The sequence below is a fragment of the Rhea americana genome, unplaced genomic scaffold (assembly GCF_003343005.1).
Source record: "Rhea americana isolate MKP2758 unplaced genomic scaffold, rheAme1 scaffold_24, whole genome shotgun sequence".
Lineage (NCBI taxonomy): Eukaryota > Metazoa > Chordata > Aves > Rheiformes > Rheidae > Rhea > Rhea americana.
Window position 1 is genome coordinate 2,214,557 of NW_028186357.1, and position 27,954 is coordinate 2,242,510.

At 40.2% G+C, this 27,954-nt stretch overlaps 1 protein-coding gene across 2 annotated transcripts in view; it reads right to left on the minus strand.

The window, feature by feature from the left end:
* CDH13 (cadherin 13) overlaps nt 1-27,954 on the minus strand; it is a 482,277-nt gene that overhangs the window by 448,077 nt on the left and 6,246 nt on the right. The window lies entirely within an intron of this gene.

Genomic DNA, 27,954 nt, shown 5'->3' on the forward strand with positions numbered 1-27,954 from the left:
GTCTAAATCATCTTCACATGAAGATATCTTCCCATCTACTGAAGTAAGGATGTAGATGTTTGTTTCAGCAAACACTGCAGACAAAAACCCTCAGACAGGGCAGGGGGAGGAGAGGGAAAAACGGTCAAGCCTTGATGCCAAGTGTTCTTCAAAGCACTCCTGGAGGTTAGAGGGGTGACTTCAGGTACATGTAGTTTAAGTGCTCAGTGAGCAATTTGAGAAGGACAAGAAAGGAGAAAAAACTCATGTTTCCACATCAGGTGAAGGGGGAAATTCATAATCCTTTGTCATCAAGTATCACACAGATGAATAAACTATACTTGCATAGGCTAAAGTACACTAGCCTTTCCACAAAAAAATCCAGTTATCATATCAAATGGAATTTTTGCTTCTGAAAGAGATAGTTAAGAGGGCACCATCAAGGTATTTCAGCACCAAAACTGATATATCCCAATAGCAGTTACTCACCTGGAAGATGTAGCCTCTGAGWGTGCAAGGATTTAGCTGTCCCACAATACATTCCCACATGCTAGAGCTTGAATTAGCATAAACCAAGCTGCCTGTTGTTGAACTGACAGAGCCAAATACCTTTTAAGTTACATAAGAAATTGAGAGGTTTAAAGTAAAAATGGGTATCCTTGGACACTGGAAAACAGTTGCCTGTAGAGGGCCATAGTTGAAATTGGTTGGGGTTTGACACTGGTAACTGGCAGCATTGCTTTAATCAACCTACCAGGTAAATACCTTTTTCTCCATGCATATTACGCTTGCTTAAAAATGTAAGCACCCCTCCTTTGCAATAACTATTAAGGATTAATGTACATGAATGCTGACCAAATCCCAAATGCCTCATTCAAGCAAAATCCCATCGACTTTTTGGTCAGCATTTGACAACAGAACACTAGAAGAAAAGCACTTATGGGCTTTTTTAAAAAAAATTAATGTACAGCTAGCCTAGAATAAGTTGTGTATAAACATTTCATTAACAAGTTTTCATTCAATTCATAAGTATGTATAAATATTTGAGGCTTATTCTTTGCTATTTAGAGCCTGATCTAAAGTCCTCTAAAAGTCAATACAGAAGCTTCCATTAACATCTCTGGAAACAGAACCTGCCGCCTAACACGAGAGCATGATGAAAAGAAGTTGTGTACACCAAGTGTTAAGGTAGGATAAAATTAACAGGAAAAAAAAATAAAAAACTTAGTCTGCTCAAATTTTGATCCTTATCTACATATATTTGTTTTCTCCTTGGAATCTCTAGTGGTTTTGAAGAAAAAAATTATAGATTGCAATTTGCACTAGTTTCCACTACACATTACAAGGTCACAAATGAAACCATCTACCTCAAGGTCCTAAAACTGTGTTTGTGTGTTTTTCTTGCCATGTCAATCAAAAAAATCAGCACTGAATAAGTTCAGCTCTGTTGGAAAAACCAGTTCAAGTGCACTTAAAGGCTAAGTGTAGTAAAATAAACAGTCTAATTCTCTAAATGCAAATAGAGACTCAACACCCATAGCAGTCTATATCTTCAGTTAATGATATGGCAAATACACGTATAGGCCTTTGAAGTGCCAACATTGTATTCATCTAATAGATCTCCTTATTTGCATAGAGTACATTAAGTCATGACAGATGACTGTATGATTTATATTCTAGTGTCCCTGACAATCCTGTACTCTTACTCATCCTGTAGCCCACTCGGCATTCATTTATTCCAACTATACTTCATGTTCCTGGAGCTTTCAGACTGCAGCCATAAGACTTGCCCATACTTGAAACAYTGCTGCTCATAACCTATGGGTTGTGAAAGCGATCATTTTACAGGCAATTAGACATCACATTTCAATCGAATCATTCAAAACAGCTGTTGGATAAAGTATCAACCACATAGTTGTAAGCAACTACAAAAGGCACTAATCCTAGCAGTGACTGGGTATATTCAGGCACACCAAGTGCTTGATCAAACTTGCTTTAGTAAATCTTCCATGAGGCAGGCACGCTCCAGTTAAAGGAGCCTTTCCAAATCATCTCTGGTACTTTCAGTTACTTCAACATTGTATAACRACACGCTTTCTTTTTGAAACTTGATATATCAGAAATAGATATTTGTTTATCATGGTTGATGAACTATGCAATTGCAGCCTAAGTTAATTTTTTTTTTCCAGTTGGAGTAGTCTAGTTTAATCCTAATTCTTTCACAAATACTAGTATATATGCCAAGACAAAGACTATAAAYAATTCCCTAAGCCAAACTGGCCCACACCATGAATATCATGAGTGACTCCATTGCTGGGGTTTGAGTCAGAAACAGTCAAAACAGGATTTGACATGGTCTTTCAAGTTCCTGTTGTAGAAAGTGCTATATTTCCCTGCTGACCAAAAGACTGAATTTCATAATATTGCTACAATATTTGAAAAATCCTCAAAGTATTATATTACTACTATTAAACAGTTACATGAATCTCATCTCACCTCAGTTCTACAGGAACTACAAAAGCACTGCATAGCTGATAAGGCAGCTCTTGGGGAATATGAGGTAAACTTATTTTAATTAATTCCATCTGATGCTCTGAGCACATCAGAACTGAAGAACTTCCTATCACTTCATACCAACAGTATTRAATTCACAGCTGTAGCTGCATTTTTTATAATAGCAGACATTGAAATTTCATTTTCATGCCACAAAAAGGGAAGCCTTTCTCAGTATATAACCAGATGCTCTGCATAGGGCAGAATAGGAAAGGAAAACTGCAAAACGCAGCATCCTGAACAATCCTCAACCAGCTCTCTCTCAAAATAAGAGAAAATTAAAATCAGGAGAAGCAAAGATAACTTCTTTTCTGCCTTTTGACAGCAGCATATTAGTTTCTGAMCCCACGTGACCTGAGCTATAATACTGTAATCAGTTAAGAGTCACTAGTTTTTTTTCAAGCAAAGTCTAGTTCTTCGACCATGCTCTTTAATAGTTTCATTCTCAGAAGAGCTAAAGATGGGCAGCCTTAAAAGTTTAGGTGTTTCCAAATACTAGAGCTTATCAGACCTACCCTAGCTGATTAAAAAAGAAAAAGAAATCAGCAATTCCCATCAGCATCAGTGGAGCTAATGACTTGCACAAGGTAAGAATGTGGTCAGATATTCCCTAAACACTTACCTAATTAGGACAGATCTAAAATCCTAGGATTCTTCTCCTTTAATTGCCATTTCAGAACCCCCAGCTGCCTGTCTCACATCTGCTTGCACAGAGCAAGGGAATTTGTTTTTGTTTGTAAAGTCTCTGATGGCCTATTTGTTAAGGGAGTCTCTTGTTAGGCAATTTCTTTACTTGTTTCTTGTTTAGCTTCTAAATTATTCATCAAATAATCCTTTAAAAAGTTCCAYGTATTTTCATTACTTGTTCAATTCACCCAAGCATATTTTGACCCCCTCTTTTCAAAAGCTGAGCAGGATATTAACCTATTGCTAGTCAAACCCTTAAAAGACATCTCATATTGGATTCTGGGATACGATAAGCCATGTGAATACATAACAAGCTTCCTACAAGCTCTTTCACCAAAAGGCAGCCAGGAGAGTAGAGCAAGGCATCTTTCAGGTACTTAACAYTGGTAAATTTGCATCAACAGTAGGTATAGCATCATGAAGACCTGAGGCATGACAGTGCACAGGTGTATTTCTCTAATCCCTCTTTTCTCATTTTTTGAGCATCATCACTCTAAGTCACCCATAAAAGGAGTTYAGGACATCCACTTTATCTGGCTGCACACACTCTTCCTACGCACAGCATCCTATTTCAATCATTCTCTCCATCTCCTCATATTAAGAAATTTGATAACTAAACTTTGTYAGTTAAGCAAACAGCTAGGATTAGTGCCACAGCTACAAGAAACAAAAGACACCACCGTTCTTGCTCCCACCTTTGCCCTGCTACAAGTACATCTGTAACAGGGATTAGTCAATTTGCTCAGCATTTCATCATAAGCATACAGACAGTAARGAAACAGTAAAGTCCTGACTCTGCCCCCCAAAAGCTAGCTAGGCRTAGAGAGAAACAGGTTCTTCAAACAAGGTGGAACATAAGTCACATAAGCAGGTGGGGGGGAGGGAACTGCTGTGTCTCAACTCATAGTAAATAAAGTTGGCCTACCTCCACATCTTGCTCTTCCCCTTTCCCTACAGGCTCCAAAAATTTTTACATTTCCATTTCCAGGTACACTAGTCCAATGACAATATTTGATAGAGGATACTGCTACAATTATTACATTTACATAGGTTTTGCCTATGCTTAGATATCTAYAGATATAGAGAAGTTAAACATATCTAAAGAGTGGTAGGGTATTTTAGGTTGGGAAGAGGAAAAAAAAAATAGTTGTCAAAGCACCACTTAGACCATGACARTTTCTCAGTTACAGAGTTGATATATCAAATTTGCTCATCTGAAGCAACTGAGCATACTCATTCTTAGGACCTCACTTTCAGACCATTGAAATCAATAGGAATCCTTCCTTCCCTGGCTCCTGATGGACAAATGTAACAGAGCACACTCATGTTTACGGATTTCTGGAGAAAGGTCTATGACTTCATTACAAGTAATTACACCAAGAAGTCTACTTATGACTGCAAGAGAATTGTAYGAATCTAGACAAGTGAACAAAAGCTAGCAGACCAAGCCTTCCAACAGCTTAGAAAGTTGTAATGTGTACACAGTTTTAAGAAGAAATGAACCACGGTTTCCACAAAGCATGAAGTTATTAAAGGAGTAATATTAGATAATGGGATGAGAACAAACTGCTTGAACCAAGAACATACAAGTCAGACTAATGGCCCAATATTGAAGAAAGTCTCATAACCAGATCAATGAATCCTTCTGTCAAGGCTTTCTACAGTCACTTTAGTCAYTGAGAGCACTACTGCTGATCTAGCCTTCAAATTCCCTTCTGCTCATTAAAACAAAGATATTTTTCAGAGGCGAAACCATGAAGAACATGCAGAAAAACATCAGTTTCATGCAAAGAGACAGGAGAAAGTAAGCTTGTTACAAGTTTTACAAAACTGAGGGACAAAAGGATTGATCCTTAGCTGTGCTGATTCCAGCTGTTAGCATCTGTTAGAAGCCATTACCAAATTAATCATTCACTGGTGACATTGCAGGTAAAATCCAGGATGAGGAACAGACTTGAAATTTATTTGTCAGAATTCAAAAGTCTCCCAGCCCAGAGAGGAAGCATTTTGAAGTTATGTGGAACACTGATTCCCACATCTCTACCATAGCACAGTGGTTAGGCCAATGAATTTGTAGGGTGTGGGGTTTTTTTTAAAAAAAAAAAGTTTTCATAACTGATTTTTCTGATTTTTCCAGGTGCTTCCAATTGTAGAGCTTGACTTTTCACAGTAAAGCAATGTAAATAGTTAACTAATTTGAGAGCAACTATTACCCTGTCATCCATCCTAATAGCACTTACAATCCAGGTGTTTTGTTTTACAAGTTAGGTTGTAAAGCAGTAATAGCTAGCTCTTATATAAAGCTTTAATAGTGCATTGCTAAATCTTGGTRTTGTTTATAGAGACATCAAGTGTCATTTCTCACATCTTGAAACAGGCAATATTAGCCAACAAGCTAATTGAGATGGCCAGCCCCAACTCTTGACACAGCATTTTACACCAGGTTATACCACCTTCTGGAGACAATTTACTACAGCTTTGGGGTAAAAGCAAATAAAGGAATGATCTTCTCTTTCAAAGCATTTAAAAACTGAAGCTTATGCCACAGAATAGGCATTCTGGTTCTTTTTACCTGATTTCTATCAGCAACATCTTGCTTCATGTCATTCAAGCAAACAAAACAGACCAGCAATCTATTCTCCCTAGCTGCCACRCTTCCTTACTTTTCCATCCATGACAAGTAAAATTACACCAGCCTGACTGCCACAGAGTCACCATAGCATACACTGACACGTTTTCACACCTGGTACCCAGCTTTCAATCAGTCATTCATAGATGGGGAGTTTGTGGCAGCAAGGTCAAAAGCCAAGTCTGAGCAGGTATTAGTTGATTTGGCACGTGAGCAAACACTGAGCAAAGATGCCAGAAACCATTGAGATAAATTGTCAAACGAACAGTTCGACAGGGGGAAAAAGCCTATTAAAGTCCTTGCTGATGGGAGCAGAGCAGAGCAGAGCATTCCTAGGGTGAGCATCAGAAGCAAGGCTGTAAAAAGATTTGCAAGACAGGTGGTTTGTCAACATTTGTTAGAGGCCACACRGTTACCACCACAGCTAGGCAAGTCGCCGAGGCACAAGTGTGCAGCCACACTGGTGAGGTGACTTCCTGCACTCAGGACAGCAGTGCTTTAAACCTGCATCTGGGGACCCTGMAGCTTGTCCCAGGAAGCTGGGCTGACCATTTTACTGGACCAGGCAGGTGATGTAAAAACAGAATGGGCTGCCTCTGTGCTCAGCACACCGGCCAGCCCACTGGAGCAGATAAGGCCAAGATCAGCATGTTAACTTTTGTATTGTAGGGAAGTATGAGAACAAACCAAGACCTGTCCCTAAGTCTTCATACATTTCAGCAGTAGCCTGCTTTTGCTGCATAGGTTTCCTTTTTAGCAAAAAGGATATATATATTTTTATTGCATACATGTCTTCCTCCCCTTGGTCCTCTCCTCCCTCCCCCCCCCTTCACACTTCTCCTCCTGAAGGTTCAAGCAACTTTTCTAAATGCATCTCTACCTTGGCACTAGGAAATACAGTGGGACAAGTTTAAAAGCARCCCTTGAGAAAGGTTGCTTCTCAAATCAAAGTAACCAAAAGATGGTCCCAGGACTGTAAAACCCCACTTACTTGAAGAGGCAGGTAAGCTAAAGCCTGTGGGGTAACATGGCTATGACTAGTATCCTGCAATCTTGGGAGACCTAAGGTATCGATAAAATCCATTTGCAGATCATRTAGTTACTGATTTCTTTCATTTAGCAGGTAGACTTTTCAGTGAAGAAAACATGAGCATGGCCAGTTAGAAAGTCCAAAATCCAGTCTGATCTGCAGGAACAAATCTGACAGCTTTGCATATTTAGTCACCGTCACAGGTAGCTTTGGTGATAACTGAAGCCACTTTACTCAGTGAACCTGGTATTTATCTACAGGTGCTACTTACAGCCTGCACACATGCCTGAACACATCATTATCCTCTATCACTGCATTGCAGCCTACAATGCTTAGCCTAACCACCACAACTGACTGGGAAAAACTATTCTTTCCCACTCAAAGTAGTCACTTAATAAGCCTTGGTCTCTTGAAAAACTTTAGTTTATAGAGGAAGTAGATCAAATGCCCAATCATGCTGAGAGATCATGTTCATTTATGCATGTTGTATGATTTTAGAGCCCCCCTGGAGCTCTCAGAGCAACACAGCACCTGTGACAGCCAACTCAGTATTTATGATAGAAGCACTCCCTAAGTGCTGGGATCTCGCTCCTTTGGTACACACCTTCTGACATAGGCTCACATCTCATACCAAACCTCCCTGCAGCATCTGCCAAAGCTTCAAATACATCCCAAAGGTTCTGCAACTTTGGCTAGCCCATTATTTTCCAGGTGCAAGCATTAGTTTTCTTCCTGCTGTTACAACAGATGCTGCCATGGCAAAGCACAGATCAAGAAAATTATTTTAGTCCAAAAAGCCTCTTCCAGCATATACTAAGATCTTACACATTGTGGAGGGAGGAACAGAGCTTTGACCATTAAAAYTGAATTGTTTTGAGGAAACAAGACCCTTTCACAGGTTATACTCTAAAGCATATTGCTGTGCCTTCTTTTATAACGGAAGATAGTGAGAAGCACTGCTGCACTAAGGGCAGAAATGGACACACTTCCCTTAGCAGGTCCCTGCACAGATAAAGCGATTCACCTAAGCAGAAGTTACCAGATCACAGTGCTGGCAAATATAAGCATTTAAGTTGACGACCCAAGCCAAACATAGCATTAAGGTTGATGCCTACCTTCAGGCTTTGACCAGCTCATCCACAGCTTGTTTCACCTTACGCATTTCAGCAGCTCCTTCCCAACAAGCACCACTTGAACACTGAAAATTTCCTGAAGAGCTGCCAATGAGTTATATAGCATCTGTGCTCAGCAAAGGGGAAGACAGAGCAATGATCTAGTAGAAAAATTCAGTGACTTGATATTTAAGACATATGTTTTCTTCCTGGCTCTCAGTAAATTCATGGCCATTGATGCCAGTTGTTTCATCTCTTGGTTTCAGTTTCTCCACTTCTAAAAATGAAAACCTCATTTTCTTCAAAATAAACATGTCTTATCCTTGTATCTGAGGTGTAAAACTCAGATGTTATTGTCAGAACCAGAACTGCAAATGCTGACAGTTTAATGTTTTTGTAAAAATTATGGCAATAAGTCTTTTATTAAAAACTCCCCAAAGAATGGRGAACAGCAGTTTTCTTCACTTTTCTTGTCTAAGTATATAGTTGTTACTGTATAACAAACCTGGATGCAATTAATAGACTGCAACCTGCAGTAGACAGGCTGAGAAATATGTCATTTTTCCACCCAAGAGTGTTTATTTGTATGCTGTCTCTAACTTGGTCATATTCATAAGTTGTAAGTTAAGGGAGGCTGACAGCATTAAAAAGCAGTCTTGATCCCAGTATACTAGCCACAGATGCATCTCATGTCATAAAATAAAGGGTCACATCATGCTATAGCACTTGGAAAGACATACAAATTGAGGAAAAGACATTACATTTTCACACCAGATTTAGACACTTGCAACAGAAATTTTTCTGCCATAACAGAGACAGCACAAGGTCTAATAGGAAAAAGCTGGAAAAGTACATGTGGTGAAATCATGAAAGCATATAGAACATTTTTGTAAGAACTACAGCAAGGAGGAAGCGTTGATCAGCTCATACTCATTTGTCTCTCCTCAGACGGTTAAGATGCTTACAAAACATAGCAAGGCAGTTTGAAAGATATTTATTTCCTAATCATAAGCTACATTATTTCAGTTGGATGCTTGCCTAGTACTAACAGAAGTGGAAACTAAAAGACTGCAGAGGGTATCCGCCTTATAGCTTTCTCATCCAGCACAGCAACATCTGGGGTCTTGCACCAGGGAACGATCCCTTCGCTTTTCAAGGCCACACATGGAGAGGGGACACTTGGCCCCCAGGTGAAGAGGGAGTTCAAAGGTCTCTACAGCTCTATTCCCCCTTTGCAGGCTCAAAGCCATAGAAAAGAGACAAACTAGCTTAGAGCATTCACAGTACAGAACATGCCAAAGCTAGGCACGCAGCTTTGATATCGCCAGTAGAGAAGCAGGCTCCTAATTTAGATGATTTGCCTACTACAYGCTCAGTTACCACCAGAAAGCCTAGGTGTCTAGCTTAGGCTCTTAGATCTGGAAGGCATGAATATACCTCCTTCCTCTGTGTTGCTCTCAGAGCTGCCCTTTACTTGCTAATTGGTATGTGCCAGAAGGGCGCAAAACAGGAAACACCATTAGTAAATCTGCCTGTGAATTAATACAAGTAGTGTCACAAGTTTGTTCAAGAGATTCAGGTGCAGAGTCAACATCATGAATGTTTCATACCGAACTTACTCAAACCAATCTAATGCCTCAACAAGCTCTCTGGGCCTTGTGTWAGTGTTTGTTATTTATACACCTAGCACTAGGACTCCTGGGTCAGGGACACTGCACAACACAGAGCAAAAATCCCATAGGCCTCAGGCTTTCAGTTCAGAAYACAACAGTAAGAATGTAATATTCCTCTGACTTATACATATGTAAAGGAATATTTATATATAAAATACACCAGTAGCAATTAGTGTTATTTGCAGATGAGTAACTGAGCCAGTTATGAATGCATTACAGCAGAGAAGTTTTAAAGAACTACTGAACGAGGACTACAAAGCAGTCTTGCAAATGCTTGCAGATAGCAAATCCTTAGCAAGAGGGGCACCATGAATATTTGTATTTGTGTTTGCATTGCTGGTAGAAGAGACAGCTGACATTTCAATGAGCCTGAGCAGACAGGCCATAAAGGGCCTTAGAAGTGTCCAGGTTCAGTGAGGATTGGTGCTACTCCTTCTGAGAAGGGAGCAGAAGAAAATTCCCAAGACACTATGTTACCTAGTCCAAAGTCCAAATCTCTTCAAAACTGATTTTTCCTACAAGCAACAGATAGATTAAGGGCAGCTAAAAAGCTGAAAAGGATGCTACACTCAATAGTACTTACACAAAGTTTTATTTTACTCCCCTTTTAAAATAGCTCTTGTACCCCTTACGGGGAGTAAAGTGAACAATATACCAGGGACTCAGGGCATTAGGTATAAAATTTCTAGCTTCTACAGCAACAAGGTAGCAGGGGGGAGCCAAGAGCTGGAATTCTAGGATCCCAAACCTGACGTGGTGATATTAAAGCTTCCAAACACCACTGAACCCCTTCAAAAGGCAAGCAAGTACAACCCACATTTCAGTCACCYGCTACAGTCATAACTAAGTAGTCTAGAATTTGTTTAATGAGGAGGTTGAACAAGCCCCTTCACCGCTACACTGAACCATTGAAACAGCTTACCCTTTCCTTTAAGGAAAGGGGTATGGAAACAAACTGCAGTGTTCTCCACAATACTAACTCACTTACTGTAGCACAAACAGAGCAAAATAAGAAAACCTATGTTAGCTTGCTAGGGAACAAAAGACAAATTCAAAACCTATCAACTGTAAGTTGGTAATACATCGCCACAYAAGCTACAACAGCACTTGGGAAATTATTGAAATTGAAGTTGATACAATTTACCATCAAAGAACCAGAACCAGAATGAATTATTGGGCATGAAAGACGAGGAGAAATGCCGAGTACATTAGAAGTTTCCTCTCTTCAGACTATATTAAAGAACTGTTCTCAGTTTGCAGCTTTACTAGGAAGTCAGCTCCCTTGCAATATATAGTTTTTATTCTTCTCATTTTTAAAGTGTGATAAAACCATGAAACAATGTTAGTGTTTGTAAAATAAATATGTCCATAAAGAGAAAGGAGCATTTTGCAAGGAGGAGTAATACAAATAGAAAGATTACCAACTTGAGGTTGAAAGGGACCTYTCAAGGTCATTTAGTCCTACCTCCTGCTCAAAGCAGCGCTGACTGCAAAGTYAGACCAGGTTGCTCAGGGCCTCATCCACTTGAGGTCAGAAGAGTCTCCAGAACCTCCCCATGCTTTTACCATACCAGTTCTGTAATACCTTCAAAGCTCTCCCAAATGAAGTGATTTACAGTCTCCCAAGGAAAGGTTTGCCTTTGGCTAAAGTAGATCAGAAATTGGCTGTAGAAAGTTTTTGACACAGTGGTATTCTCTACAGGAAGCAGACCTTTGCCTTCTTAACCGGCTTCTCCTGCAGGTTTGAGATTAACAGAATGTGAAACAACTATTGCCTATTACAGTCTTTTGGCTCTAAGTAACTTGAACAGTTGGAGTCCCACTATCTTCTACAGACTTGCAGTCCCAGAACTCAGAAGCCTGAGGACGTTTGCACTCCATAGTCTTGGCACTGGGAGCATCAGGCACAGCTTCAGCCCTGGAGGCCCAGAACAGACACGAGGAAGTAAAACGCCTGTGCAGTGTGCATGTGCTTGGAGGTGGCTAGTACCACACAGAAGCTTTTGGTCTGTCCCGGCTAGCACTTGCCCTAATAATTCCCCAGCACACTGGGAATTAGTACAGGGCAGGAACCATTTCCAACAGGCATTCTGCAGGCAGACATGCTATTTTGTGAGGAAGGGCAATGCAATAGTACAGACTGGGGCTACAACAAAATACCTGGCCCTCCTTGCTAGGTCACAGCCCTGAGCCTCGAGAGTCACAGGAAGAGGCTACTTTATTTGGGATATAGATGGCTTAATTTCCTTCTACTGTAACCATTGCTTTTCATTCAAATAAGTGTCTTCAAGTGACAGAGGAAGATGAAAAGGTAATGATTTCACATCCTCCTCATTTACTTGTCTAATTGACAGAGCATTCACTCGTTCCATTTCCTCCTCCACCCAAAAGAAATTCAAAACCATTTTTCTTCTTTCCTAGGAGACCACCTTAGCTGGTTAAAGCTACGAAATTCTCCTGTTAAAGTTGTAGTTCCTAAAGCCTAGTGAGTGAATATTCACTATTAATAAAAACCTCACACACATTATATTCCACTCAGCAACAGCTAAGGTGCAGTAGCAAGGGAACACGCTGTACACACAGTCAAGCCAGAATCCTGTAACTACTTAGAAATTAACACAAGTATTCTATATATGCACAAGAACTTTGTATTTCATGGATGACAGACTGAAGGATTTAGGTCAGTCTGTGGTGCATTTCAGTCTTCAGCATAAAAGATGCCAGACAAAGTTGCTATGCAATTAGATTATTTTTACTTAATCTAATTCATATTAAAGTGATGAAATCTCAATTTTAAGTTAAAACATGGTGAAATTCCAGCAGTACTGAGGCCAAGGAAATTTTACAGTCAGCCCACTAGGAGCCAGAATGTCATCCATAATGAATTATAATACAAAGTTACAGATATTTAACATCCTCCAGCATGAGGCTATGATTATAAACTATTTGCACTTAAACATCCATACTGCATAACACTTTCAAATCAACTTATAGATAAAGCATCTGGATCATCCATCAAAAGTGTCATTTCACTGTAACAGAAAATAAAAAGGAAATTTCTAGTTAAGTGTGCCTAATAAATCAGAAGCTGTGCCTACACAGCCGCAGATCCCCTCGCTTTGCAACAAATGCATTCAGGCTCGTGCTAGGCACAGATCAAGATGCTGGAAGGGTGACTTTTAATCACTGCTGGAAATAAACATCAAAAGAAAACCAATGCCCCAGATAGAAATAAAATTCATTGTGCTCGTGTTCTTAAGGAGTCCTCTTGTGTCCTTACTAGGAAGTGAAAAGAGAAGAGACAGGCAGTATCAGAGCTGTTTGCTCTTGTCAGGGATCCTTATCACAAATACAGAGCAAGAAAGTCTATTCTATTCATGTGTCAAAAAACCAACAACATTATTCYGTCATGGAAGTGATCTTGCTCAGTACAAGCACAGTTTAAACATGAGTGGGTGACTAGATTGCCAGAATATTGGTGCCTAGAACAGAACTCACCCCCAGAGGGGTCAGGAAAGCAGTGCAGAAGGGAAGGCARAGATGGCAATTCCCACGGGTACTTCTTCAGCGCCCTGCAACACGTCAGGGGTCTGATTCTGCTCCTTTATGGATTCCACCCTTGGCTCAGAGGAGTCAGGACGTGCCCCAAGCAATACCAAACCCAGTCAGATTATTCTGTTACTCTCTCTGCTCCTTACAGAGGGAGGTAAAAGAAGTTTATACAGACACATCAAGCAGCAGCTATGTGAACATGCTCTACCACTCACCACTGTTCTTCGTGGGTGCCTGAAGCACTGGGATGAGTATTTGTGAACATCCATGTCAGAAGGAAATCCTCAGCAGATGCAGCAGTGCTGCACCATCTATTTGCCCTCAGTTAAGTAGTCTAACTGGTGCCCCAGAACAGAGGGAAAAGCCCAAAACAGGAACCCTCAGAATGGGTCTGAGTGACATTACACATACTGAGCCAAATTACAGCAACCCAAGGACACCTCTAACCATCTCCAAGATCTAGAAGCAAAAAGGCAGTGAAAAAGGCACATTTTCTCTTTCTTTTCAGGCGAGCTGCTCTGGTTCACATGATGACACAGCCAACCAGCTTCCCTCCAAACAAGGGCAGAGCAACAGCAGCAAGTGAACTAGAGGGGAAGATACCCACACAGCTGCTGCCTCACTCTTTTTCCTTCTTATTCTTCCTTCCAGTGCTCAGAGGAAATGCAATTATATATCACATTGACACAGTCAAAGCACTGGAAAATTTCTCATACAGAACCAGAGAATGAAAAGTATGAAAGTTGGTCTGTTCAAAGTTATGTTAATAGGATGTACTTCAGTACCAGAACACTAGTATATTTAAGGACCAAGATTTGTCTTAGCATTTCTTCTAGATTTGAGGTGATATTTTGGTAAAGATTTTATAAATGCACCCCTGTTTAGTCCAATAGTCTTATGCACTCCTCTGCTCTATTTGTTCAGATTTTGAACAATGTACAGTCTTCCTCCCACTTTCTCCTGACCAGACCTATTTCCTAATGCACCTCTTCTAAAACCAGCACTCCCAAGAAAATTAACTATGACAACTATGGATAAAATCATGTTTTGTTTATATTTCAGGTATTAAACAGCTGCTACTAGATATTGCTACCAGATGTTCTGAAATTAAATGCAACATTATGCTCAATTTCAGCTTTTACAAAATCAAAAGCTAATAAAAGATGGCACTGCTGTAGTCAATGATTTATTACAGGAAAAGCCATTAAGTTTCTTTTAAGCTTCACACCCTACTACCCCAAATAACTTGTCATTATATACATCAGCAAACAGATGCAAATGTCTGTACCATTTTGAGATTTCAGTACCACCCCAYATACTAATTATATATCCAGATGCCTTTCGCTCTACCAGCCTTACACACATCTGTCCATCTTAACCCAAATGCAGAGCAACTGTTCATTTCATGGTTAGACTACCTGCAAGATGACAACTCCAGGAGTCAGACAACTCGTATCAGGATCTTCTTTCCTGCCATTCAAATGAGCTTGCACACAGCTAAGGCAATATTGTATGCACTGAAAATTCTTCAAAAAAATAAAATCTGAATGCTGGGTTGATTAAGTAACAGTACACAAAAGTTTGCTGTTATATTCAATTCCATTTAGACACCTCACACTTCACTTAAAATACTGAGTTTTTTTAAACAATGAAGTCTTATACACTGATCATAACCATAAACAACATTTTATTTTGCTTAAGCTCCCCAGTTATAGCCACAGAGCAGCACGCAATAGCCAATGCAGCAAACAGTCCCCATCCACAACCACAGCAAACATAAGTGCCATCGGATGGGGCTGGCAGCCAGTAATTATAAACTGAAAGCTGCCATGGATTCTTATGTACTAACAAAGCCTGGCACAGATATAGTAAATCCAAATAGCTCCTTTCAATCTTTTAACAGGAAAATACACACATTAACTGCTACAGAAGAGTACTTTAAAAGTTTGTATAAATCTGCCTCTAGGCAAGCAAATAAAATATTCTACCTAATTCTACACTCAGACATAGCAGAAGGACCTCACTAAGTAAAGCAAATTACCACAATGTGAAGCTTGAGAGAGCCCATTGGAGTCAAAGGCACTGTGAAAAGGTCCTTGAAGTGCAATCTAAATCACAAGCAACTTCACTTAAGTCAGTGAAATTCTCCTGGGATAACATGGGGAATGAGCAMAATACAAGCAGAGGTGCTCCAACCTGATTTTAGTAGTTAAACAGGTTATAGTTAAGTCAAGAATGCTTGTATTGCTTCATAAGTTTATTCTACTGTATATATATAAATTTGGGGGGGGGAGGGGGCAAACCAAGTACAAGAACAGAACAGAAAAGGAGAAAGAATGAGGGAGATCAGCCAAAAACTATTATTTATAGCCTTAGGTATCAAACTCTCAGTTAATACGCACTGGTCTAGCTCTGCCAAGGCCGCAGTAGCCACAATTTACCCAGCTGAGCATCTGGCTCTAAATATTTAACTGTTCAAGATTCTAGTGTGCATCCTTGCGTAGCAGAGCTTCTCTGACTAATCACGCTAGGGGTAACCACATCTTAAGTGTGTAGCTCTAAATTGAGTAATATTACCATTAATAACAGTGCCTAATTAAGACATCTATAATGTTTTTAATGAGAAAAATTGAAAGTCCTTCTGGAATTTTTCCAGTCAAATTAATTYTGAGGACTTTAGACATTATTACAAGTAATGTTACAGGAATTAAAATTAGGTCTAAATTAGGACATGTCACTGTATTTAAAAGCAGGGGAAAATGGAAACATGTTCTATTTCTTCCTTTATATACAATTCTCTGCTACATCTCACCACAGGGGAAAAGAAAATACCTTTTTGTAGTCTACTCTATTGCTCTGCATATAGTTGCATCCAATGAATCCAAGATCTGTAAATACTTYAATGCTTCGCTTTCAGTCTCTTTTCAGAATATCATCTGATCAGTATTCTCTAGGGAAGGAGTATTTCCAGAATTTTAGTGACACTGCTATGGTTTCTGCAGACCTAGATCCTTTTGGCTATAGTTCACATAAGTCACACTTGTTCAAATCAAACTCCTCTGTGAGGCTGCATGCCTGAGCAGGGACCACTCAGGGAATTAAGGATCATCAGATCTACATCCTTTTACTGGGGAGTAGGAAGGGAGAAGAACATGTAATCCAGAGCAGTGCTCTTYTTGGATAATACCCAGGCATCTCAAAAGCTATCAAACCTGCTGATTTGCATTCATGCTTCTAAAACTCCAGTCCTTCAAACTGCCCCACGCACATACCCGATTTATATTGCTGTGTTTTTTCCTGTACTGCTTTCATCATGCATTTATATTTGTTAAATTCTTACAAGTCTGCTACACAGCTAGACAAGGTTACTTTGAAGACACTCCATCACTTATTCTTCAAAACAGCTCATGTGTTCGCTTCCTTTAATACCAAGGTGATAGCTTGAATGTGTTCAGAAGTATAAATAGTTTCAAAACATAGACTACTGTTCCAGGTGTATTTTTATGCAAAAAGCTCAGACTGTAGTCTTGTGGAAGTGAAGGCCTAACCGAGTCCAAACTCATTTTGAACAGTTCAGAAGCTTTACTCTTAAGGCCTGAGCGTAAGTTGAGAATAATGAGTTACAAACCAAGTATAACCTTTGGGAGTAAAAGCAGCCAGTGCAGTGCAACACAAAGCCCACAAAGCTTAACTCTTGATTTCACCTGACCTACATTTATGTATATAATACCATCACATATTTGAATACATCCTCATATGCATTTATAGAGTACACTCTTAAATAGGGTAACTAATGTTTACATTTCATTTTGCTTATCTATTGCAAAAATTCTCTCCCCAAATTGCTTTCAGATTCCAAAACCCAAATTTAAATTCTGCAATTTTTGTACCTTATTTAACAGAAACACAACAGTATGTTTCAGGCAGGTCAGCTAATTGGGTTTTTTGTCCTTGAGTAAAGACTGCAGAAAAGGCTTTTTCTAAATGCATTGTACTAATGCCGAGTATGCTGCCAGTGCTCAGATAACATTGAGAACAGGCTTACACCTTATCATCTCAGAATTATGAAAATAGCAAGGTCATTGAGACGCACGCAYACCTCCCGAAAGCTCCGGGAGGCTCGCCCTCTTCCAAATTAGTTTTGTTTACAAAAATGCTAACTCAATTTAGTTGCAAAGATTCCTCAGAGAACAAAGAGCTGATTGTTGTCTCTTGCTAATACCATAGATATTAAAAGCAGAAAATATACACAAAATGCTTTACTGTCTTTACACAAATGCATAATTTGGATTTTTAAGTTATATCAGCCATCACGCAAGTATGAAGCCAAAATGATGACAAAGATCAAAAATAAACATTGTTTCCCAGGGTCTTCAGTCAACATTGCATGCCACCTAATACATAGAAGTCAAAAGATACTAGTATTGAGCTAACAAGTAGATATAGTGGCCGTAAATGAAAACTTGTATTTAAATTACACCTCTAACATTGGCCAATATTACTTTGAGAGTTTCTCTCAGGAGTTTGATTGAATATTTAATTGCCTAATTCTTAACTGTTAGGATTAACTTCTGATTAACAGTCAAACAACTGTTGCTGTTAAAAAACAAAGATCTTTTCACAGTAATTTGCTGCAAGTTATTTAACATGAGACTTAAATGAGCCTCGATGCACAGATCCATATGATGCCAAGTAGCTAATATTCCACTGAGGACACTCATCTTTCATACTTTTATTCTCAAATTTAGGAACACGCAACTTRCTTAAAATACTTACAAATACAATTTAAATTCATCTGCAGAGCAAAGAAAATGAAAGCATATTCCTGAAATATAGAAACTCAGGTGGGAAAAAGTTATTCTTAAAAACCATTGATTTCCATCTTACTTTACTTTTAATAATGCATTAACATCAATGATGTATTTCAGGTTTATTGAACAAGAAAATGGTAACAATACAGCTTCCCCCTTGCGTGAAATCATTGTTAACCACAAATCCCCAAGCACACTAAAAATATACCTTCATTGTCACAAGATGACTACAATGCATCTTTAAGATGGGGATTAAACGCTGGCAGCTGGATGCACTGCAGAAAAAGTAGATGGATGGACTTTTATTAAGATACAAACTAGTTACTGCAATTAAAGCCTTAGTCAGGCCTAATAAATAGTAGGAACATGAGACTCTCTCCAAGACTTCACCACAAGGCATGTTTGTCTGGGTTCTCAGCATCAGGGACATGTACTGACGGGTGATTTGGTTTTCCTGGGCCATGACTGCATCCTATCTGTCTGGAGCTTTCTATAGGACTTTGCACAAGCTACTTCTTGCTTTGTGCTTTAGCTTCCCCCCAAAAATGAATAAATACAGTGGTATATATAAAGGGATGTCCTATCATTAAGGTTATTCATGACATGAAATGATGCAATYCTGCCTTGGAAGATGCATGTCACATTCTTAACTAAAAGAATAAAAGTCAGTTCAGAAGAAGCACTCTGAATACATCATCTACCTTTCCTCTGTATTTGCATTGCTATCCTGCTCATTGCCCAGCTCTGTACGAGCTCRATGTGACTGTTTACAGAGGAAACAAGTGCCCAACTTTAGTTAAATTGCAGAAGATTAATTGCAGAAGACAAGCATCTAGGATCTCTTGAAACTCAGCTCATCCATCCGAGAGCTGTGCTGTTACACCCTCAATGTTTGACTACAAAATTCTTTTGTAGTTCTCTGACTTACCAGTTTTCTGCCACTCTGAAGCCAACATATCATAACCACTGACCRGTCTCCAGCAGTCCATAGGGATCTTACAACAAACCCTGCAGCTGCAGACATACTGCTGGTACCTCACTGGATGTGCTAGACACGAAAGAAATCAGTGACTAGTGTAGGAAAGAGTATTAAACTAGTGCCAGCAGAACATTTAGAGACTTTAGTTTTATTTGCTTCATAGAGTAAACYAAAACTCCGAGTTCTCTACAAATTGGAGTTACTGTCCTCTGCAAGAAGTCCCTGCTCCAGAGCAGTCTGCCTAGCAGGTTTGCTAGAAGCCTGGGAAACCCTGCAGACCCGACTCTGGGACAGCCTGTCAGGGAATAACCGACCCCTCTACAAAAAGGCAGAGTTGCTTCTTTGTGTTAGCAACTTTAACAGTACTGTAGAGAGACTTCTCTGTTAGGTTTCCAAACCATTTGTGGTTGGGGGAAAATGAGGCAGAGGCATGCTCATTAGATCTTAAGCTTCTGCTATCCAGAATTTCTACCTTTCTAGTCGTCAGACAAACACAGGACAAAATCATGCAATCCCAGACAGCTTGCAGCMCCGAGATCTCAAAGCTATTCCATTCACAAGAGAAGACTCCTAGTTTCCACACTACTTCCATGCATTATTGGTGTGCTGTAATGCCAAGTATCAGAGACTGCTCTTGGCAGCAAACAAAAGGTTAATCTTTCTAAAATGCAGTTACTCATAAGACCATTCTGACATTTCAGAAGTCAAGAGGAACTATTATTAGCTTATGTCTAATATTGCAAGTTCCCACCCATGGAATTCGCCTGCAATTCTCCATTGAATTGGCAGCCTTCAGTARTATCACTGCCACATGATTTGAACCAGGCAAGTTTCAAAGACAYTGCCATAACAGTGTGTAGCCAGCCTGAAAATATCTTCACCACTCTAGGGAGATGAGTGATCCCTTTGGAATTGGTTTTTGRAACTGTAAACTAATGAATCACTAGCAGCTTTAAAGTATACAAAATATATTGTAGCAGAGCACATAGTGCTGCAGAACATAAGGAAATCTGTTTACAGTGCTTCAACAGATACTTAAAATCAAGATGCTCAAAAAGGATGAGGCTGTTAAGAAAAAAGCAGAGCTCCAAGCACCRTGAGCACAATTATCCCTACCCTGTGCCAGCAGCAATCCCCCATGCCAGGTGCAGGCTCCCATCCCATGGGAATACTAGCCAGCAGYTTCAAGACAACATGCAGCTCAAGGGAGGGAGTCCTGACAAATGGCGCAGGAAACAGCACAAGCCACCCTCTCCTCCTAGGTCCATTTGTGCATCTGCTTCAGTACTAAGAACTGAAATCAGAAGCAACTTTGTCACCATCTCAGACATTTACTGCCTAGATCACTGAAGCCACAGYTGCCCGGAAGCCTTGTCAGTACTTATGCTATATTTGGTAATAAGACAAGGTTGCCACCAAACTTATCTAAGCCAAGAGAATTTTATGCATGTGGCTGGCAGTAAGAGATGTTGCTTTGCGGTTCAGATTGTTAAAGACACAGTCTGATGGAAGGGGATCTGAAAAAGTCTACAGATACTTTTCTGGGGCAGTACACTCCCAGGAAGGTGAAGACCCAGGGCTGAGACCCTCAACAAGGGGACATTTGAACCTGCAACTATTTCCTCTTAAGAAATCTCAGTCCTGCTCTTGCCCAGCCAAAGCTAGCTGCCACACAAAKCACTTTGGGCCAGGAGACTGAGCAAAAAAGGAGCTTAACTTTGCAGACAGATAAAAGACCTTGTCTGGGGAAGACCAAGAGTTCTGTGTGCTAGTGCTTTGTTTTGCAGGGGCTAACATAGCAAGCTGTGAATCAGTGAACTATCATCTGAAGAACAAAATGTACAGAAGGGAAAGTTAGTAACAAATCTGGAGTAACCTGCTTAAATAATCAGCACATCTTTTAATGAAATCCATGTCACCACAGCCACAGAAAGGGACTACATAAGGAACCAGGAAGTATGGGGAACAGGAAGGGGAAAATGTTTCTCCTTCCTGCACTGGACTTGACCAGCACATCTTGATGAACAGGATACTTTGAATAAAAATGCTATTGTTTTCAGTTAAGATTTTTTGGATCTGAAGTTACTTCCAGTGTACTAACTGCAGAAGTATTTGTAAAACACTGAAGACATTCTATCCCAGCTGTTGCACAGCCTTCCTTCCCTTCCCAAAGGGGCTAAAGAGAAATTTATTCCACTTGCTTTGCTGAAAACCCAACTGCACTCCCAGAGCTTGGCACAAAACCCGGCACACCCTGTACATCTTACTCGCAGGCTAGGAGAGAGGCACTGAGTGTACTTCCTCTGCTTTTAAAGCAAAGGAATGTGCTCACAGATCAACAATAGTTTTATGAGGAAAAGGCAAGCAAACTTCAGTTCTCGCCATCGCTTGAGCCACACTCGGAATACTGCATGTTGCATAGGACTAGTCACGACCTGGGGAGCAGAAGCATAGCCTGCCTGGCATGCCCTGACTCAGTCTCTGTGCTATTTAAAAAAAAAAAATCCCTTCTAGGAGAGGTTAGTTCAGGGCAAGGCTAAACTCTGCAGTGAGCCCGCAACAGCACTAACTGCACAGGTACACTTAGTTGGTACAGCACCCATGGAATCACTGGCTTCTTAAACCTGCTCAACGCAGCCTTAAGAGGCACTGCTAATAAAGCCTGCTGGCTAGCCTGGGAGCAGCACAAGTTTTCCAGCTTTATAGCTCTCTGAGTCAGTGCCAGATCGAGGCCTCTGCACCACCCTTTACTATGCAGTATAGAGGTAACCTCAGCCCAGAAACTTGGGAGAAAACTACCAGCACCGCTGATTTAAAGGGACGCTTGCAGTGATACTTTACACTTGCAATATACTCTTGCACATCAGGCAAGTGAATCAAGACCCAGCATGCTGATTATGCGAGTATAACTCAAACAGTAAGAACTTCAGGATGTGGCTTATCTGAACTACAGGGCCACTCCCAAACAGAAGAAAAGYTGAATTGAACTTCTGCTCTAATATGGCTTATAAGAACAACCTGCACACATTTCTATGGCAATAGCAGGTGCAAAATAGTGGATCTCAGGTCTAGAAGCCCCTGCATGACCCAAAGCAGAAACAAGGAARAATGCTAGTCTGCAATCTTTGCAGTTTCTTGTACATGTAACTTTCCTGTTGTTCTATTTCTTTACAGTGTTTTTTTTTTTTTTAAGGCCAGATATATTCACACTGTTCTCCTCTTTATCAGTACTTAAATGCTAGCACTGCCAGATGAATGAGTCATGCAAATACCACAGAAMTACAGTACTAAAGTAGATGCATTGTATGCGAATTGTATGCTCAGTTGTCAGGAGGGTTGTTTCTGCTTCCTGCACAGAAAACCTGCAGAAAGCTTACAGCGAGCCTGCAAACCTGCCTGAAGTCAAGTTCTCTTCCCTCTAATCTTTGCTCTTCCACTGGCTTGAGATGTTAGAAAAGAAGAGAAGGGGTCAAGTCCCCTTATGAATGATATATTAGTGGGGGGGAGGGTACAGAGAGGATACAGAAAACCCCCACACAGTGCCTGAACAGAACTTAAAAACCTTTGGAGCATGTAACAGCTGGYCTATAAAACTCATTCCACAAAATACCACCTACTCTCAGCTTTTCCCAAGATCTGACTCTCTTCATACCTACTGCCAGAAGRAACAGCTCTGTCCTTTCCTTAGAGGTCTCTGGCCCTTTCTTACTTTCCATTTTCTGTGGGACACRTTCACTTTTGGTGGTACACAGCTAAGTATGCTATGTTACACTGCAGATGGGTTAAAAAAAGTGTATGTAGAGATATATATTAGTGGCATGCAGTTTCAAAAGAGACTGCAAGGCACTCTCCTGCAATATCTGGTTTAACCTCACATCTTATCCCCTAGGTTGTCCTGTCCTCTTTCCTTTCCCATTCCTTCCTCATTCAACCCATCAGAGGAAAGGCATCTCTCAAGTTTTACTTCATCTGTGCCTGTAACAAGCATCCCAAAGCATCAGTACAATGGATTTCATGACCACGAACACCGTGTCAAAGCAGCATATAGATAAATATCATTAAGACATAGAGCAAAAAGTCCCACCAAAACATAACATGTAGAAGAGAAGCACATTCTGTGGTTGGTCAGCTAATGAACRCTTGGAGCCTGGGAACCAATACAGAGTTCACAAAGGATTAAGTCGCCTGCATCTCATACACCAGCATGCTATGAAATTGGARTCAGGTACTGCTGTTTCTTAACAGTGACATGTTCAGATCTGGGTATGAGAACAAGCTCTAGACATCAGTGTCAGCCTAAGCTCACAGACAAGATTCCTAGATTTCCACGTATTCAGAAGCATATAGAGTCAGACTGAGCTTTATTCTGGTATATATCCATTAAACAAAGCARAACTATGAAAGGCTATTTCTGGAGTCCTAGCAGCTACAAAAAAATTGCAAGGCACTGAATTCTATTTAGCTTTCTCTTCCCTTGTTCCATTTTCCCTTCCAGTTTGGTGTGTTAAAGTTTGATCTTCTTTCTCACATTCCTTTGTCAGCATAAGGGAAAGGGACAAGAAATCGAGCAGCTATGTCAGCAAGTTCATCACTAGGTACCTGTACTGGTACTTCTGGCTTTTTAAGAGCTAAACAGCTTTAAACCATTAATAGGGCAGTCAGGAAACTTAGCTCTAAGTTAAATCATCCTGTCCATGCACACAGCTAAAACTAGACTGCCTTAGAAGAATGGAACCAGGTCCTAAGAGACCAGAGTCCCAGGGCATATGAAACTGGAGTTCTTTGACTAATATCTCTACTTCCCGTGAGGACAAAGGTATGCCCACCAAACCCACTCGGCTTTCTTCTTGAAGTGTTCTTAATGCTGGTGTTAAAACTTTTCAGCTGCAATTTTAGTTAATATGCAGACAACAAAAAAAAAAAACACACAAGGCATTTTTGGCCCAGATACACAAGTAATAATAATAAAAAGCTCCTATTTGCCTACCACATTACTTCAGGGCTAAGCTCTTACCCTTARTTAAATCCAGACAATCTGCAGGTTGCCTAGTGAAAATAACCAGGACCTACACAAAGTGCTCTAGGAAYGCAGCTTTCCTTAGGAGCATGTTTTCCCTTTGTTCAGCAGGAAAGCCCCCTCCATTTTCTCATTTATCAGCAAAAGAAATACATCCAACAAACATTATAAACACCAAGAAAAAGAACAGGGATATACTTTCCACTAACTCCAAAAAGGGCTTAGTGAAGTCCATCTCAGAGACAAGTTAGAACACAGTAGTAAAAAATAATTCATCCTCTRAAGTGGCCATTTTCTTTCAGTAACTAGAAGCTCATGAAGAAAGTCTGAACAGAAAGATTCAGAAGCATTGAGACTATCTGAAATTGTTGGAGCAGATGAAGTGGAACAGAGAAGAGTAATTTGAACACGAAAATTACAGATATTCTGATGCTTCCAGTCAGTCTGGAGGTAGGGAAGGGAGGACTGCTCGCATTGTGCATGATCACATTTGCTTGCTTCACATCCCAGCTAGACTCCACAAACACAGAGCATATAGAAAATCAGAAGTCAAGAACAAGCTGGAAAAAAGGCTCCGTTCAGGTTCAGTATGTGTTCTGGCAGAAAACCAAGTTAGTTGCTATTTTATCCAGATTCATTCAGCCATCCATAACCRTTGCCTGGTTCCCACACACAAAACAGAAGGTGCTACACTCGCATGCCTTTAACTCACAAAGGAACAAAAGCATTGAAAATAATGTTCTGAAGAACAAGTGCAAGATGATGATTCTCATCTCTGAGGGACATCAACAACTGGGGGGAGGCAGCTGTTCCAAAGTCAGGCATTAGCTTTTAATAATCCATATGAGTCCACAGATTCTTATGTTTTGGGCTGCCTTTCCACACTCCAACAGCAATTCCAAAAAGGAGTTTCAGCATTTAGGTGCCTCCTGCTAATAACTGTTTTCTGACAGCAACATCGCACTTCCAGGAGCTTGACGCAAGACTGGAGCAGTCACCACCAGGCAGCTCATCTACCAGATCAGCCTAGGCTTTAAGTAGCCCTTCCTCTGCCTCCTCTACACTGAGGAACGTGAACATTTAGCAGCAAACAGACACGGTGGAGGAACAACACACTGTTGGGAGTAGRTCTCAAGTTAGGGGCACAAGTTATCTGACACTTCTCCCCTACCTGAACACTGGAAGCATATCTAGTTATACACCACCYACTGCTGTCTGCTTTGGCTCCAGACACTGAGTATACTGCACCACCAGCCCCATCCTCCTCAGCAGCCATCATMTACACCTCAGCTAAGCACACTCCATTTCCCTTATAACAATAACTGTACAGAATTCTTCTAGGTAACAAAAGTTTCTACTATATGGAAATAAAAACTTATCAGCTGAACAGTGCTTTGTAGTTCTCTGACAAATCATAACTACAGCCTTGAGAGTTCAGCAAAATTATTAATATGTACACCAGTGTGATTGGCTTGAAGACCAAATTTATTCTGGGCTCCCACCAATCACAATTAATCTTTGGATAGTACAATGAACTGTCACTACTGAATCAATATATATCAGCAAAAGTGACAGCAGCCTACATCATTACTCAACATAATAGAACTAAAGTCATCGGAACAGGCACATGTTGGAGGCTGTCTCCCATTTCAGAATAATGTTCCTGTCGTAACTTAGCATTTATTTTAGGGAAGCACGGATAAATTCATTACCATTTGTAAGGTGCTCAGATTATAATAGTAATAGAAGCCATGTAAACCTTCCAGTATGCACACTGTAGAAATACACATGGCACTGATACCATCCTTCACCTAGCTAATACTAAGCAGGGCAATGCAATCAATCCATGCCAGCTGAGGACCTGTCCCCCGTCAGTACAAGCAATAGTATTTYGCTACTGCACACTCAGAAAACTGTATTTGAGATATGCAAGACCAGAAGTCACTTCCACAAGACACAAGAGTATCATACTTTATTGCCAGCATAGCAGTACATCCTTATCTCATTTCAAGGTAACATGCTGTATCTGAAGTGATTTAAAAAGCTGCYGCTTTGCTAGATTGCAATAATCAGTACCAGCACTGCACAGAATGCAACCTTTCTGCACTGATAGCCAAACTGCAGTGCAGAGCAACTGCAATCARGGGAAAGTACCAATGACTTATTTGAAATAGAGATTGTACTCTGCTCAGTCATTTTTGAATGAGAACTTTTTAATTAAGGAGAACAGAACAAAATAATGATCCCCAACATAGAAGCAAATGTCGGTCCATTATCTATTTCAGAACAATAGTACTGCAGGTGGGTACAAAAAGGTGTACTTATGCTAGACTTTAGACGCTATCCTTGCACTCACCCCAGCTTGCACTCCTTGCATCTTCATCCCACTGAGTAATATTTTCTGCAATGATATTATCATGCATTAACAAAAAGTGGTCAAATAGTGGCCTATTTTAGTACTCAGGTCAGAGCTTTGTATCAGTAGAATGAGATTGATATTCACAAGTCAAAATTCATACAGAGTTCAAAGCCTCAGTTAGCTCAATCAGATCATCAATTATGAAAACAGAAGACATGGAAAAGAATAAAACTACCTGGACTGACAACAAATCCAGTCTTCAGGAAGCAGGCCAATAAAAATCCTATAGTGTAAACTAAATTTCATGCACCATTTTATTTAACTTCATTCTCATTTATCTTTATCCAGGCTCCCTCCCCCACCCCCCCACTTGCATTCCACCTGAATAAGGATGCTATATAAGATCTGTGACTTTCTGGCACTTAAGACCAGTTATCTTGGCAAAAAGCCAAACTGAATGTGTTTTAATTTGGCCAGAGTTACCCAACTGTACTAAGCTCCTCAAATCTGCCACCAAGATAACCATTCCTACYATGTGGAACAGTCCCAGTTACTCAGCTTCCTCCGATAGAGCTGAGAAAACAATGGGTTTAACTGGGAGGAATTAGCTGTTGGAATTTTAATGGGCTTTTCCATCTCCTTTCCCTTAGGTAGCAAAGCACCAGGTGCTTTGGATTTCCTGCTTTGTCAACCATACAGCAGCTATATGTTCAGCTCTTATTTTAATGTAGTAGTTTATTTGATAAGGAGTGGTCACTCAGGGAGAACGGAAGGCTGACTCTAGAGGCATGACTACAAACACCTTATATGGTGCTCAAAACCAGCAAGTTTGTCAGGGAAAGATGGGAGAGTTTGGATAAACTGTTCCCAGGGTTCTGTTTGTTTCTCCAAGCCATTACTGGTAGTTGGCTCAAAGAGGGAATGGGCCTATCACACTTTAAAGACCATCTTATATCAAGAAAATTAAAATAGGCTGGGGAGGGGACAATGTTGTGATATTTTTCTCATCTTGTACAAGCTATGATCATATTCCTAATTTATGGAAGCTGGATTAGCTCCCTATTTGATCTAAATGAGTTTAGAGCAGCTTAGRCCTTCTGCCTACATACTGGGACTATATAAAGGCTGATGGCCTTTGCTTTTACCGAGGAGGTTAGAAAACCCACCTGCAGGTGACTCTGCTCAGGAGCATTATCTTTAAAGGCAGTTTGAASAGATTCTTCTTACAATTCCAAGTTACACCAGGACACCAAAAAGAAATCTATTAAAAGTCTGTAAGTAGATGAGCCAATTATCAGCACRTTAAGTATGTTCTAACATGCTTTTTGCTCTGTAGCAATTCAAACAAAACCCATCTACTAGCAAAGATTGTGAATTGATCTGACACAGTATGAGAAGTTATTTATCTCTACCTCTGACAGACTGTTACAATCCATACAGAGGAGCACCATTGATGTACACCATCAGTAGTCCTTCAGTGGCATTTCCAGCTCATCTTTGCCAACTTTGCAGCAGAGCAAATAAGGGGCAACAGCAAACTTTAGCACACCATTTGTGCAAGTAGTAAGTAATA